The following is a 17659-nucleotide window of genomic DNA, read 5'->3' on the forward strand; positions in this document are numbered from 1 at the left end:
ACAAACATTAACTTAAACTTATTCTGGTATGAAACCCAATTGAATATCATGGTTTATGGATTGGGCCTGAAGGATCGATGAGTCTGGAATTTCAATTTGTTGAGTCATGTGTCATTACTTGATTATCACTAAGTTGGCTCAATGAATGTTACAGAATTTGGATCAGCAGCCTCATCAAGATTATGGATCATAAACCCAAAGCAAAAGGAAAGCAGGGAGGGCCTCAAAGCCCAAGAAACACAACAGAAGCTCAATATAGAAAGTGTATAAATAGGATAGAATTTAAGTTAGGAAGGACTTTTGACCTTTTCATTTTTTTTGCTAGTTTTCATATCTTTGTAATTGAATTCAGAGCTATGACTCACTAAACCCCCTTTCATTGGGTTAGGGAGCTCTATTGTAATTCAATGAATCAATAATAGTTTATCTTCTTCTTCAATCTTTTCTCTTGAATTTTGTTAGAAAGCATCTCGATCTAATTCCATTGGGTAGTTGTCTTGGGAAAGAAACTACCCATAATTGGAATCCTTCGGAACCTTGGGAAAGGAATGGAGGATTCATGCTAGAGAAGCTTTCTCACAGTGAATTGGATTGGGGTTTGGATGGATATTGTGACATGTAATCCTACCAAATTGTGGTTCATGAAACTGTGTGGTATAATCAGTGATCGAGCATCATCTCTTCTTATGAACATTTAAACCAAGGGATTGGGAATTTATTTGTTTTTAGAGAGAATTGGTGAGCCAAGGGATTGGGATCCAATCATATAAGATTGCCAAGCAAAATTCAATGAATGCATTGGTTGAGGAAGGGATAAAAGTTGTTTTGATTCGGAGATCTCAATATCTCCTAACACCCAATGAACTCCCCATTTCTGATTTACCACTTTCTCTTTACATTCTGCAATTAAATTCATGCAATCACCCCCCATCCCTTTTAATTTCAGCAATTTAGCTTCTCGCTCTTTAATTCATGCTATTTTACATTCCGCAATTCTCATCTAAATCTTGATTCCGCTCAACTAGAACATACTTCTAACCTGAATTGCTCACTCAACCAATCCTTGTGGGATTCGACCTCACTCTATGGTGAGTTTTTACTTGACGATAACCGGTGCACTTGCCGGAAGGAATTTTGCCGATCGTGCAATTTCCTAAATCGTAGCATAACAAGTTTATGCGCATCAGTACCCAACTACTCCTATTGTGGCATTCAATGCCAGGACTTATGTTTCTTTGGGCGTTGAATGCCCAGCTTGAATACCTTCACTGGCGTTCAACGCCAGCTTTTGTGCTGCCTTGGGCGTTGAACGCCCAATAAAGACCTCCTTACTGGCGTTCAACGCCAGTGATGGTGGCTTGTTGGGCGTTGAATGCCTAGTAAGGTCTTCCTTACTGGCGTTTAACGCCAGTGATGGTGCCTCGTTGGGCGTTAAACGCCCAGTAAGGTCTTCCCTGGCGTTCAACGCCAGTAATGGTGCTTCTGTCGGTGTTGAATGCCCTGTAAAGACTTTCTTACTGGCGTTCAATGCCAGATTATCCCCTTCAGATTCAGCCTCAGCTTCTACAGTGATAGCCTTGCAGTCTTCTCTTGGGTTTACTTCAGTGATACTGGGAAGAGTGTTAGCAGGGGTCTCAGGGATTCTCTTGCTCAATTGACCAACTTGTACCTCCGGATTTCTGATGGAGGACCTAGTTTCTGTTATGAAACTGTGAATGGTCTTAGAGAGCTCAGAGACTATGGTTGCTAAGTCAGAAAGACTCTGTTTAGACATCTCCATCTGCTGTTGAGAGGATGGGAATGGTAGTCTGTTGTTGAACATATTCTGGGTTCTTCTACCTTGATTATTGTTGAAGCCTTGCTAAGGCTTCTGTTGATCCTTCCATGAGAGGTTAGGATGATTTCTCCATGAGGAGTTGTATGTGTTTTCATAGGGTTCTCCCATATAATTCACCTCTTCCATCATGGGTTGATCTAGATCATAGGCATATCCATCATAGGAGGTGTCTTGAGTGCTGCCAACTGCAGCTTGCACTCCAGTCAAGTGCTGAGAGATCATATTGACCTGTTAGGTCAAGACCTTGTTCTGAGCCAATATGGCATTCAGAGTGTCAACTTCCAAGACTGCTTTCTTCTGAGCTACGCCATCGTTCACAGGGTTTCTCTGAGAAGTATACATGAATTGGTTATTTGTAACCATTTCAATGAGTTCCTGTGCCTCTTCAGGCGTTTTCTTCAAGTGGAGTGATCCACCAGCAAAATGATCCAAGTACATCTTGGATATCTTAGATAGGCCATCATAGAAGATTCCTAGGATAGACCATTCTGAGCGCATGTCAGGAGAACACCTCCTGATCAGTTGCTTTTATCTTTCCCAGGCTTCATAGAGGGATTCACTCTCTCTTTGTCTGAAGGTTTGAACTTTCACCCTGAGTTTGCTCAGTTTTTGAGGTGGAAAGAACCTGGCCAAGAAAGTATTGACCAACTTTTTCCAAGAGTCTAGGCTTTCCTTAGGTTGAGAATCCAGCCATATCCTAGCTCTCTCTCTAACAGCAAAGGAAAAAGCATAAGTCTGTAGACCTTAGGATCCACTCCGTTGGTTCTAGCAGTGTTACAGATTTGCAAGAATTCAGATAGGAACTGATGTGGATCTTCCAGTAGAAGTCCATGGAACTTGCAATTTTGTTGCATTAGAGAGACTAACTGAGGCTTAAGCTCAAAGTTATTTACTCTAATGGCAGTGATGGAGATACTTCTTCCATAGAGGTCAGAAGTTGGTGCAATGAAGTCACCAAGAACCTTTCTTGCGTTTCCTCCATTGTTCTATTCGGCTGCTGGTGCGGTATTTTACAACCACACTTACTAACCGACAAGTGCACCGGGTCGTACCAAGTAATACCTTACGTGAGTAAGGGTCGATCCCACGAGGATTGATGGATTAAGCAACAATAGCGTTTGATAGGATTAGTTAGACAAACAGAAAATAGTGTTGAGATGCAGTATAAAAGACATTAAACAATATAAAAAATATTAAAGATAGGCAGATAAATAAGTTGGGAATAAAATATGGAGAAGATAGTTAAGGTTTCAGAGTTATCTATTTTTCCGGATTAATTTTTCTTACTAACTATTTTAATCATATAGGATTTAATTTATGGCAAACTATATGTGACTAGACCCTAATTCCTTAGACCTTCCTAGTCTCCTCTAAAATTCATCAACAGCCAATTCCTTGGTCAATTAATTCCAATTAGAGGGTGATAATCAAATTCCAGTTTATATGCCACAAAAATTCTAATTACTCAAAAATAAAAGGATTATATGTCACGTATCCCGTTAAGTCCAAATAATTAAAATTTAGGAGAATATATTTTCAAGCTGTTGTTCAAGTAAAGAGCTTTTCCAAGTTTTACAGGAACTCAAATAGAAGGAGGGTCATACTTTCGTTCCACCCAAATTCATAAAATAAAGAGCGAAAATAATTCTTAAATTATAAATCCATACATAAATTAAAATAGAAAAAGCAATAAAATCAATCCATAGAAATAGACAGAGCTCCTAACCTTAACAGTAGAGGTTTAGTTGCTCATGGAAAAGAGAAAATAAGGATTGTAAATTGGGATGGAATGGGATCCTCCCCAGGACCTCTCTACAAAGGAAGGAAAGTTTCTCCCTTTTTATAACTAATCCTAATAAATTTAAAATCTAATATCTAAAACGAAAAATTAAAATAATATCTTTTCCTAGAATTTAAATTTGAATTTAAATTTGAATTAATTTAAATAATCAAATCTTCAATGGATCGATGGGGACCACTTGAATTGTCCATTATACAGATCGCTCATGTGACGCGTCCGCGTCGTCCACGCGTTCGCGTCATTTGTGCAGATTCCAGTCCACGCGATCGCGTCATTGCGATTTCTTCCATTTCGCGCGGTCGCATGAGCCATGCTTCCGCGTCGGTATTCGCTAGTCATCTCCTTGGCTTCTTCTCTTTATCTGTAGAAACTCCATCAAATTCCGCCAAATGCTACCTAAAATAAACAGTATTGCACAAAACTCAAAATAGGATCCATAGTGGCTAAAATATAATTAATTCTTAATTAAACTCAACAATTTAGGTGCAAATTCACTAGGAAAATATAGAAAAGATGCTCACGCATCACAACACCAAACTTAAACTGTTGCTTGTCCTCAAGCAACTAAAACTAATATAAGCTTAGTATGTGAATTTGGATGAGAATGAGAGTTCAATTAAGCCCATGTCTTCTTCTTATAATGGGGTTTACAACTGCAATCCTGAACAGTTTTGACATCTCACTTTATCCTTTGAAGTTCAGAATGATTGGCATCCATAGGAACTCAGAATTCAGATAGTGTTATTGATTTTCCTAGTTCAGTATGCTGATTCTTGAACACAGCTACTTTATGAGTCTTGGCTGTGACCCTAAGCATTTTGTTTTCCAGTATTACCACTGAATACATAAATGCCACAGACACATAACTGGGTGAACCTTTTCAGATTGTGACTCAGCTTTGCTAGAGTCCCCAGTTAGAGGTGCCCAAAGCTCTTAAGCACACTCTTTTTGCTTTGGATCACGACTTTAACCGCTCAGTCTCAAGCTTTTCACTTGACACCTTCACGCCACAAGCACATGGTTAGGGACAGCTTGATTTAGCCACTTAGGCCAGGATTTTATTCCCTTGGGCCCTCCTATCCATTAATACTCAAAGTCTTGGATCCTTTTTACCCTTTGCCCTTTAGTTTAAAGGGTTATTGGCTTTTTCTGCTTGCTTTTTTTTTTTAATTTTTTTTCGCAAGCTTTGTGTTTTTCACTGCTTTTTCTTGCTTCAAGAATCAATTTTACGATTTTTCAGATTATCAATAACATTACTCTTTGTCATCATTCTTTCAAGAGCCAACAATTTTAACATTCATAAACTTCACTATCAAAAAATATGCACTGTTCATGTCTTGCATTCAGAATCACAGAAAATACCACCACATTAAGTAAATAAGACTATTATTCAATATAGACCCACTTTCTCATGCAATATATCACTCCTATATTTTTTTGATTTTTGATTTAACTCAGTGAGTAATACATGAGACATCTTTTCAGAATTAAAGCAATAGGAAAACTAAACTAGTCCTAGGATTCTAACTAATACAGGATCATGCAACAAACAAAGCAAAATAACAGGAAACCGGAACATAACATAGAAAAAAAGGGGAGGAATAAAAATGAAAGGAACTCAACCACCTTAATTATCCTAGCGGTCACTTTATTCTTCAGGTTGTGCTCCTTTGCGAAGATGATTCGCCTCCCTTTTGTACTAGAAAACCTATAAGCACGGCGTAAACACCAAACTTAAAGGTTTGCTTGTCCTCAAGCAAAGAAGAACTGAAAATAGAAGAGACAAATGTTAAAATGAAAGAAAAAATAAAAGGATAAGAGAATAAGAGAGAATTAGGATTGGGAGAGAGAGAGAAAGAAAACTGGGTGGCGCAAGTGACGCGGCCGCGTGGGGCACGCGGTCGCGTACGTCGCGCGTTCTTCATAATGACGCGTTAGCGTCAGGCACGCGTCCGCATGCACTGGAGTTTGTGCGATTCGCGCGAAGCCAGCCGCGCGCCCGCGTGACTTTCTGTTCGCATGGCTTGGGAGCCACATTTTCTTACGACGCATTCGCGTCATGCACGCGTTCGCGTCATGCACGCGTTCGCGTCATGCACGCGTTCGCGTGGATGGGCATTTATGCTATTGACGCGGAGGCGTCGGGCACGCGTCCGCATGACTAAATTTGTGCTTTTAGCACACTTCTTGCCTCAAGCCAGCTTAACTCTCTATCCAGACACCTTTTACGTCGATTTTTCGGGTCACGCGTCCGCATGGATGACGCGGTCGCGTGAAGTGGCAAAAATCATGGATGACGCAGTCGCGTGAGCTATGCGTCTGCGTGGGCTTGTTTGTGCTAGAGGCATAATTCTTGTGCCACTCCCGCGCAACTCTCTGTTCAAATTTATTTTTTCACGCACACATGATTGACGTGTTCGCGTCAATGACGCGATCGCGTCGTGTGCCTCTCTTTTTTTTTTTTTTTTTAGCCTGAGGTGTTCGGTTCCTATGATAAAATAGCTGCATGATCAGAAAATTAGTAAGAACATAATAAAAATCAACTAAGTAAAAAACTACTACCACGAAAAACAACTAAGAATGAGAAAGAACGATCATACCATAGTGGGTTGTCTCCCACCAAGCACTTTTAGTTAAAGTCCTTAAGTTGGACATGTTGTGAGCTTCTTGTTATGGTGGCTTGTGCTTGTACTGATCCAGGAATATCCACCAATGTTTGTAATTCCAATGGCTACCGGGATCCCAAACTAGGCGCACAACGCCTTTGAGCAAGTTGAAGCAAGTGACAAGGTCCCATGAGTGTTGATTGTGAGAATGAATTCTAGGGTCCCAAACCTTGCTTTTACATCCGTCTTCTTGTGTATCACCATTGTTCCCACCGGGTGGCAAGCAATCTAAATTCTCACAGAGGCATCCAAACAACCTTCTGGACCCATTCAATTGAGCTCTACACCAATCCTTGCACTTCGATTTGGAGCATGCAACCATATTGAAACTTGCTTCACAACTCTTACCACTAACCATCTTCCTCTCACTCTTAATGCCACAAAGAGCTCTAAGTTGACCATCCGTCTCCAGTAGCCCATATTCAAGTGGGAACGTAAAGGTTAAGGATAGGAATTTTACCCACTTGAATGTTGTATTGGATGGTGATGGCTTTGGAAGAGGTTTTGCAAGCTCTACTCCCTTGTGTTCTACTTTGAATTATACCACCTCCTTGCAAGCTTCCTCAATTTCAATCTCTTCTTCTTGGTAGCTTTCTTTTAATTCAATCTCTTCTTCATTGCTTACCAAGGGCATGGGAGGTTGTGTATCTTCCTCCTTTGTGGGTGCATCTTCCTCCTTTGTTTTTGCATCTTCCTCTTCTTCCATGTGTGAGGATGGAAAGTTCTCTAATGCACTAGAGTATAAACTTCTTTGATTGATTTCCTCACTTTCTTCCATAGGATCTTGCATTGTATCTTTTGGGAAGGAATTTGCTTGTTCCTCTTCCTGGTACTTGATAATCGACTGCATATGCTTCTCTATATTTTTGACACTTGTCTTTATATCATGTAAGCATTCTTTCATGAGAAGCTCAAGATCTGATGGTATTTGAGATGAATAAGAAGGAGGTGATGGTTCTTGATAAGTGTAAAAAGAGGATGGTTCTTGGTATGGATAGGGAGATAGTGGCTCTTGATATTGGTAGAAAGATGATGGTTCATGATACGGATAAAGAGGTGGTGGTTCTTGATATGAATATGGAGGTGGTGGCTCTTGATAGTTGGAACATGGAGCATTGAGGTTTCTTTGGTTTTGACCTTGCCAACCAAAATTTGGGTAGTTTTCCCATTCATCAGGATATGAATCACTACTCGGGTGTGAGTAGTAACCCATATGATCTCTCTTCATTATTTTTCCTTAGCACAACACACCAAAAAGAATTAAACGCACCATGTGGTAAACAGGAAAGCAAAGAAAAAAGAACAAAATTCTAAAAATTAAAATAACAAAATTAAAATAAAACTAACTAGAAAATACCAAACTTAATTTCAGAAATTAAAAAAAATATTAGTATTAAATTATTTTTATTTTATTTTATTTTATTTTATTTTATTTTTTTAAAAACAAAACAAAAAAAGAAGAAACAAAAAAGAAGAACAAGGGAGGGGGCAGGAACAAAAGGAAAAAATGTAACGGAAAAGAAAAATAAAACGTAAAGAAAAAGATTTTTTTTTCGAAAATACTAATAAAAAATTTAATTAAAAAAAATATCTAATCTAAGCAATCAAACAATGAATAGTTGTCAATCACAATCAATCCCCGGCAACGGCGCCAAAAACTTGGTGCGGTATTTTACAACCACACTTACTAACCGGCAAGTGCACCTGGTCATACCAAGTAATACCTTACGTGAGTAAGGGTCGATCCCACGAGGATTGATGGATTAAGCAACAATAGCGTTTGATAGGATTAGTTAGACAAACAGAAAATAGTGTTGAGATGCAGTATAAAAGACATTAAACAATATAAAAAATATTAAAGATAGGCAGATAAATAAGTTGGGAATAAAATATGGAGAAGATAGATAAGGTTTCAGAGTTATCTATTTTTCCGGATTAATTTTTCTTACTAACTATTTTAATCATGTAGGATTTAATTTATGGAAAACTATATGTGACTAGACCCTAGTTCCTTAGACCTTCCTAGTCTCCTCTAAAATTCATCAACAGCCAATTCCTTGGTCAATTAATTCCAATTAGAGGGTGATAATCAAATTCCAGTTTATATGGCACAAAAATTATAATTACTCAAAAATAAAAGGATTATATGTCACATATCCCGTTAAGTCCAAATAATTAAAATTTAGGAGAATATGTTTTCAAGCTGTTGTTCAAGTAAAGAGCTTTTCCAAGTTTTACAGGAACTCAAATAGAAGGAGGGTCATACTTCCGTTCCACCCAAATTCATAAAATAAAGAGCAAAAACAATTCTTAAATTATAAATCCATACATAAATTAAAATAGAAAAAGCAATAAAATCAATCCATAGAAATAGACAGAGCTCCTAACCTTAACAGTGGAGGTTTAATTACTCAGGGAAAAGAGAAAATAAGGATTGTAAATTGGGATGGAATGGGATCCTCCCCAGGACCTCTCTACAAAGGAAGGAAAGTTTCTCCCTTTTTATAACTAATCCTAATAAATTTAAAATCTAATATCTAAAACTAAAAATTAAAATAATATCTTTTCCTAGAATTAAAATTTGAATTTAAATTTGAATTAATTTAAATAATCAAATCTTCAATGGATGGATGGGGACCACTTGAATTGTCCATTATGCAGATCGCTCATGTGACGCGTCCGCGTCGTCCACGTGTTCGCGTCATTTGTGCAGATTCCAATCCACGCGATCGCGTCAGGCACGCGATCGCGTCATTGCGATTTCCTCCATTCCGCGCGGTCGTGTGAGCCATGCGTTCGCGTTGGTATTCGCTAGTCATCTCCTTGGCTTCTTCTCTTTCTCTGCAGAAACTCCATCAAAATCCGCCAAATGCTACCTAAAATAAACAGTATTGTACAAAACTCAAAATAGCATCCATAGTGGCTAAAATATAATTAATTCTTAATTAAACTCAACAATTTAGGTGCAAATTCACTAGGAAAATATAAGAAAGATGCTCACGCATCAGCTGCCATGTCTGTATTCTCTGTTTCTTGTTCGAAAAGTTCTGTGAGGTTTCCTCCAGAGTGTTGTGCTTTTAGCTGTTCCAAACGCATTTCTTAGGGTCCTCTCTGGTTCAGGATCAGCATCAAAGAGATGCTCTTTATCTCTGTTCCTGCTCATAAACAAGGAAAAGAAAACAAGGAAGAAGAAGAATGGGAGCTCTATGTCAAAGAATAGAGGACTCCCTGTGAGATGTGAAGAAGAAAGAAGAATGAAGATAGAGAGAAGAGAAGAATAATTCGAATAAAGGGGGTAAAGATTTCGAAAATTAAGAAGTAAAAACAGAAAGTAGAATTAAAATATTTTTGTTTTTATATTATTTATTAATTGAATTCGAAAATAAAAGCTAATAAACTAAAAAGATTTGAAAATTGAATGATGAATTTCAAAAAAGAAGAGAGAAAAAGAAATAAGAAGTTTTCAAAAATAGAAGAGAGAAGAATTAGTTAGGAAGTTTTGAAAAAGAAGAAAGAGAAAACAAGTAACTAATTAAGAAAGATTTGAAAATAAGATAAGATAGAAGATTTGAAAAAGATTTGATTTTAAAATTTTGAATTTTGAATTTTAAAATTTGAATTTTGAAAATTGAATTTGAATTAGGATAAGATAAGATTTGAAAAGATTTGATGTTTGAAAATATTTGATTTTGAAATTTAAAATTAAGATAAGACAAGATAATGATTTGAAATTTAATTAAAAGATAAGATAAGAAAAGATAAAGATTTGAAACAATTTTAAATTTTAAAATTTTAAAAGAAAGATAAGATAAGAAAGAATCAAATTAAAAGAAAAGGTTTGAAAAGATTTTAGAAAGATAAGATTTGAAATTTGAAATTTGAAATTAGGATAAGATAATTTCATGATTTTGAAATTAAAATTTGAAATCTTTTTGAAATTTTTGAAAATTTTAATTAAAGATGGAAAAGATATTTTTTTGATTTTTTGAATTAATAAAGAAAGAGAAAAACAACCAAAAGACACCAAGCTTAAAAATTTTTTAGATCAAAAGACACAATTTCGAAAATTGAGAAAAACAAACACCAAAAGACACCAAACATAAAAATTTTAAGAGCAAAACAAGAAAAGAAACAAGAACAACTTGAATACCAAGAAAAAACACTAAGAACAATTTTTGAAAATTCAAAGGAAACAAAGAACACACAAAGGACACTAAACTTAAAAACTGACACTAGACTCAAACAAAAGACACTATTGTTGAAGATTTTTGGAAAAGAACACTAAGAAAATTCGAAAATTTAATAAGAACAAGAACAAAAGACTCAAACAAAAGATAAAGATTAATAAAGAAAACAAAAGGTTTTGAAAAATTTTTGAAAAGAAAACAAAAGACTAAAAACAAAAGTAAAAAGTACCTAATCTAAGCAACAAGATAATCCGGTTGTTTGTCAAATCCGAACAATCTCCGGCAACGGCGTCAAACTTGGTACACGAAACTGGCTCCGTAGAATTTGCACAGATAGATCGGCAAGTATAAAATAGATAAATAGAACGTTACTAGTTAGATGAGAATTCAATGGTATGAGAACATTTGAGGCTTTGGAGATGCTTTGTCTTTCTGGATTAACTTTTCTTGCTGTTTAGTTCAATAACTTTCTGATTCCTTCAATGGCAGCCATAAGTGATTAACTCATGTCCTCTCATCAAGTTAACCTCCTCTACTGTAGCAATCCACCATGTTGAGATGACTCATGTCCTCTCATCAAGCCACCACATATCCAAAGTTGCTTAGATGCTCTATTGGAATCCGCAATGTAATCTCTAGCTTTAGTTCAACATTATCCATGTTAGGAATCATACGGAACCCATGCAGAATAAGGGTGATTGTCATGGGTCACCCTCAATTCATAAGATGAAGAACAAGTTGCATAAGAGAACAAAATCAGACATATTGAATTAGAACAGCAATATTATTAATCCATGAAACTCAGCAGAGCTCCTAACCTTAACCTTAAGAGGTTAATGACTCATACTGTACAAAAAATAATAATGAAAGGTTCGAATGGGCAAAGATCTCTAACAAGGGTAATCTTTGTTCTATATACACTAGTCTAGTAACTAAGGATTACAGAAAATAAGATAAACTAGTCTTGTAGCACAAAAATCCACTTCTGAGGCCCACTTGGTGAGTGTTTGGGCTGAGCTTGAGTGTCTCCCACGAGCTAGTACCCCTTAGGGGCGTTGAACGCTAGCTAGGGACTCCATCATGGGCATTGGATGCCAGCTGCTCCCTTGTGGGCGCAGAACGCTAAGAATGGGGCTCGTGGTTGGTGTTGAACGCCAGTTTTGGGCCTTTATTTACAAAGCAAAGTGTGAACTATTATATATTTCTGAAAAGCCCTGGAATTTAGCTTTCCATAGCCGTTGAGAGTGAACCCTTTAGATTTTTGTATCTCTAGAAAAGCTCCTTCGAGTGCATAGAGGTCATATCTTGACAGCATCTGCAGTCCTTTCTCAGTCTCTGAATCAGACTTTTGCTCAAACTCCTCAATTTCAGCCAAAAAATACATGAAATCACCATAAAACTCACAAACTCAAAGTAGAATCCAAAAATGTGAATTTTTAACTAAAATCTATGAAAACATAGTAAAACTTAAACAAAACATAATGAAAACTATAAGAAAATGATGCCAAAAAGTGTATAGAATATCCGCTCATCATGTAGCAAGAGGAGAGCTGGTCTTGCAATTGCATGAGGAATATATCTTATTTAAGATAACTAGCCCTAACTCTCCCTCTGACAAAGGAGATACAATTGTGCAACACTTAGTCCCTTTCTTTCGGTGCAAAGCTATATAGAGCCCCCAAACACCAATTCTAAATTTGGTGTTGGGCAGCGATCATCAATCACTGAGAATAAAGGTACTAAGAAGAAAATACCTAAAGGATGGAGGGACAAGAAAATCCCTACTGAAGGCCTCTTACCTGGCATGAGAATTGTCTTCACTGACAATCCAGTCATTCCACATACTATGAATAAGATCCTATCTCTAGAACATGTGAAACTCATCCATGAGAGCACAGGCAAGAAGTTCACTGTAAGGGGCAAAATTCTGAGCCCCTATCCATCTCCGTAAGGAGCTAACTATCAAGCTAGTGACGTTAAAGAAGCACTTGTTGGGAGGCAACCCAACCATAATTAGTTATTTTTGTTTTTCTTTCAAGTTTAGTTTACATAATTATGTCTTTAAGTTTATGATCATGTGCAGTAGTAGAACAGAAACAGAAATAGTTAGAACTGGAAACAGAACACCCTGGAGCAGGTACCTTGCTGGCGTTGAACACCAGACAAGGGGGCAAGAATAGGCATTCAATGCCCAAAAAGAGTAGACAAGATGGCGTTGAACGCCACACAGGGTATCCCTAATGGGTGTTCAAAGCCTAAGAAGAGCAGCACTGCTGGCATTGAACGCCAGCCAGAGAACAAAGGCTGAGCATTCAACGCCCCAAAGGAGGCAGAGACCTGGCGTTAAATGCCAGGAAGAAGGTCCCCTATGGGTGTCCAATGCCCTATAAGGAGCATGAAGCTGGCGTTCAGCAGGAGCTGGGGGTTCAACGTCTACAAGGGGCAGGGAAGTCAAATTCCCTAGCCTCTCAGGACCACTGTGTCTTACAGAATCTCCACCTACCTCACCTTCTTCTCTCTCTTACTTTTACTTTTCCCCGTACACTATTCCTCGTAAACCCTCGACTAATCACATCCATATCTCTTCCCAAAACCATCATAACAACCACCAACCCACTTCAAATTCAAAATTACCCACCTAATTCCCCCCTCACATTCGAACATTACCCCATCCCGCCCTTATAAATACCTCTTCTTCCAACCCCTTCAACACACAATTCATACACATAAGCCCTACTTAGCCAAACCTTCTCTCCCTCTTTCTCCACCCATTCTCTTTTTCTTCTACTATTTTCTTCCATTTTTTTTGCTCGAGGACGAGCAAAGCTTTTATGTTTGGTGTTGGAAAAGCCTTGCTTTTTGCTTTCCATTCACACTTATGGCACCCAAAGTCAGAGATTCCTCTAGAAAGAGGAAAGAGAAAGCTGTTGCTTCTGCCTCCGAACCTTGGGAAAGGGAGAGATTCCTTACTAAAGCCCATCAAGACCACTTCTATGAAGTAGTGATGCCTAGGCATCTTTGGTAGTTTCACAAGCCATTTTCATTAGTTTCTACTTAGCTTCATGCGTTTTCTTAGTCAACAAGCAAGCATTTGGATGAGTAATGTATGCATGTCTTGATTCAATCAAACATTGTAAATTACAAACATTTTCATGAGATTGATGCAAGAATTACTTGATGCAATGAATGATGCATTATCTTGTGATTATGGCAAAGCTTTGATGCATGTTTGGTTGATAGTAGGCAAGGAGAAGCAAAGGAGAAGCAAAGCAGAAGCAGAGAAGAAGCAGAGGCTGTGGCATTAGTGGCCAAGTTAGCCCACTAACGTAGTGGCCAAGTTAGCCCACTAATGCCAGTGCTAAGCCAAGGAGAAGAAGTTGGCATTACTGGCCATGTTAGCCCACTAACGCCAGTGTTAATGTGACTCAAAGATGAAAGGCAACGTTAGTGGCCAAAGTTGGCTCACTGATGCCCAGGAATTTGCACCAAACAAATCTCTTTCGGCAAGTGTACCAAATCGTCAAGTAATAACTCACAAGAGTGAGGTCGATCCCACAGGGATTGATGGATTGAGAAATTTTAGTTAGGTGATTGATCTAGTTAAGCGAATAATTGATGATTTGAGTGAAATTGATTCAATCGAAAGTAAATTACTGGAAATTAAAGTGCTGAAAGTAAATTGCAAAATGTAAATGGCAGAAACTTAATGGCAAGAAATTGAAGAACGAAAACGTAAATGGCAAGTAACTTAAATGAACTGAAGCTTAAAAGACAAGAAAGTAAAGGCAAGAATATAAATGACAATGGAAAGTAAATAGCATGAAATGTAAGGGGCTTTGGGTACTGGGAATTAAAGGAAGCAGTAAATTCAAGGCAATTAACGGAAACTTAAGGCAATAAAAGTGAAGATTATCAACGAGAATGATTCATTAGAGATTGGAGATATCATAATCCAGCATGAATCAATGAGTCTCAACTCCTTTCTCAATCATATGAAGTAGATCTATGGCAGATTGTAATTAATTGAGTCCCAGTTCCTTGGCAACCCAATTTCTCTTAACACAATCAATTTGCCAATTCCTTGATCTAATTGTCATGAGAAGAGGTGAAGTGCATTTCTCTTATCCATAAGCCACACAAGTTCTCAAGATCTCAATTCATCCCGAATGTATTAATCAAGAGAGTTGTGAGAGATAGAGCTCCAAACCTGTGTTAACTCGTACGAGTCTACGAGTTAACTTGTGAGTCGAGTCTAGGTCATCTCCACGAGTTTACTTAGACTCGCGAGTTCGACAACCTTGCTCCTAACCTGCTTCAACTAAGGCCAAAAGGCCACATCCAAGTACTTGAAGACCCATTTGTAGATGAGAAGAAGAGTATATATAAGAGAGTTTTTGAACTTGAAAGAAGGCTAGGACTTAGGAGGACTCTTACAGAGAGGACCCGAATTAGGATTTTCTTTCTCACTTAGTTTACTTTTCATGTACTTTTCTCATCCCTTTAAGTTTTCCAGAGCAATGATGAACTAAACCCCACATCATTAGGGGGAGGAGCTCTATTGTAATTCAAATAAATGAATGAAATTCTTCTTCTTCTCAATCTGCTTGTTGTAGCTAATAGAGCAACAAAAAGAGCATTATTCTCAACTCTCTCAGTCCATCAACCAAGTAACCAAAAGGTAAGTCCATCTAGAGAAGTAAATGGAAGAGCTCACCCAATGCCAAATTGACAACATGAGAGCATTCAATGAATTCAATATTGTTTATGAAGGAAGACACATAAATAGAACTGATTATGACATGAATGCCCAGGCTAAGCTCAATTACTTTATTGGATATATGCCCAATTTACACCCGACAATCTAAAAGTATGATGAAGTTTTTGAGGAGCTAAAGGAAAAGAAAGAGGGAAGAGCAATACGCCATGAAGAGGCAGTGAGAAAGAGGATGGAAAAGGTAGGATTTTGGAAGAGGCTAAAGGGAAAACAAAAAGAGAAAGGAGATACAAGCGACCACAGGAGGGAAACTAAGAAGAAGAGAAAAGAAAGAAGAAAAAGAAGGAAAAGCAAGCCAAGGAATAAAAGGTGGTGAGGTTACCTTTTCATCAAGTTTAATAAGGAAGTGCATGTATGAAATAGAACATGCCTCCACATTTAGTTCATGAATCTATTTTTAGTTGAAGTCATTTGCATTATGTTTGTCTTTGTGTCATTTTGGCTTGCTAGTTTAAATGCCTATATCATTTCATCTTGCTTGAATTGTATGCTTTGTTCCCTATGCTTCAATAAAAGAGAATGTTATGAAATAGAGAAAGAGTAAAAGGTCCAATTTGTTAGAAGATAGAATAAAAATCCTAAGGTTATGTAGTGGTGCATGCTTGAATACTTAGTAAATTCACAAATAAAGTTGAAGGGTATAGTGTTCCCTTAAGCATAAGCTTTGTGTGCATTTTAGGAAACGTTTGTGAATAAAAGATCCTTGCAAAAAGAAAGAAAAAGAAAAGAAGAGAGAAGTCGGCGTTAGTGGCCAATTTAACCCACTAACGCCAGCACTAACATTAGCAAGAAAGAAAGAAGAAAAATGAATAAGCTAGGCACCAATAGCTTGACCCTAATATATGCCTGTGATGCTTTTGTACTAGGATATGCTTGGATGATTAGGTTCTGAGGAGTGCTTCATCACTTGATAACTTGGGTTAACGAACCCGGGATTATCAACCAAAAGTCCATTGTCAAGAGCAACCTTATTACAAAGTATTTAGTAACCCAAAGAGGTGCTGGGCATCAATGTCTCAAGGATTGGATTGAAAGTCAAGTACCTGTGGTGTGTATGTGTTGAGGAGATGCTTGAGTTAGTAAGTCCTGAGGAGTGCTTCAACACCTAACACCTTGGACCAACTGGGTCGGGAGTGTTGAATGAATGCTTATCATAAAGAGCTGCCTCAACACAGGACACTAAGCTTAAATAAAAAGAATAAGCCTCTAGCAAGATAAAGAAAAACAACAAGTTCAAATCAAGGATCAAAGAATAAAAAGGTTTTATAGAAGCAGTAGAGTTAGTATTTAAGGGGATGTTATAACCTGGAAACCAATAAGTTTATGAACTTCAAATATATCATGCATGAAACCCCATGAACCCGGATTGAATATCTGTCAATAAGGGCTTATATCTCTTTGTGGTTTTATTCTTTTCTCCTATGCTTTACTGATGCACGGAAACTTGTCTCTCAACAAATTTCCCTCGGCAAGTATACCAAATTGTCGTCAAGTAAAAACTCAAAATAGAGTTAGGTCGAATCCCACAGGGATTGATTGGTCAATCAACTTTAATTAGAGGAATGTTCTAGTTGAGCTAAGCAGAATTTGATGTGAGAGTTGCAAGAAATTAAATGGCGGAAAGTAAATATAAGAAAATGTAAATGCCGGGAATAAAGAGCTGAATATAAATGACGGAAAGTAAATTGCAGAATCTTAAATGGGGAATGGGGAATTTAGCATGAAAGTAAATTGCAGAAATTAAAGAGAATGGGTAAGATCAGAAATAGGGGATTCATTGGGCTTAGGAGATGTTGCATTCTCCGGATCAAGTTCATTTTCATCTCTTCCTTAATCAATGCATTCATTGATCTCCTTGGAAATCTTAAGTGATTGAACTCCAATTCCTTGGTAATTCAATCTCTCAAATCTTGATCAATAGCCAATTCCATGGTCTAATTTCTCATGAGAAGAGATGAAGTATGGTCACTGATTATACCACATGTATTTCCAAATCAAAGTGTTGGTAGGATTATATGTCACTATATCCATCCAAGCCCCAATTTGGTCCAACATGAGAAAGCATTTCTAGTATGATCTCTTCATTCCTCTCCCAAGGTTCCGAAGAGATCCAAGTATGAATAGCTTCTTTTCCAAGACAACTACCCAATTGGATGAAGATTGAAAGCTTTCTAGTAAAATCAAGAGAAAAGAAAGAAGAAGAATAATGAAAACTATTATTGATCCATCAAATTATAATAGAGCTCCCTAACCTAATGAAAGGGGTTTAGTTGTTCATGGCTTTGGGAATTGAAAACAAAGATGGAGAATGCATTCTGAGAGTAAAACTAGAAGTTGCAGAGAAAGTAAAAAAATACAGAGAGTAGTTCTCTCAATCCAAAAGCTCCTCTCTAG

This window comes from Arachis hypogaea, chromosome 14 (assembly GCF_003086295.3).
Source record: "Arachis hypogaea cultivar Tifrunner chromosome 14, arahy.Tifrunner.gnm2.J5K5, whole genome shotgun sequence".
NCBI lineage: Eukaryota > Viridiplantae > Streptophyta > Magnoliopsida > Fabales > Fabaceae > Arachis > Arachis hypogaea.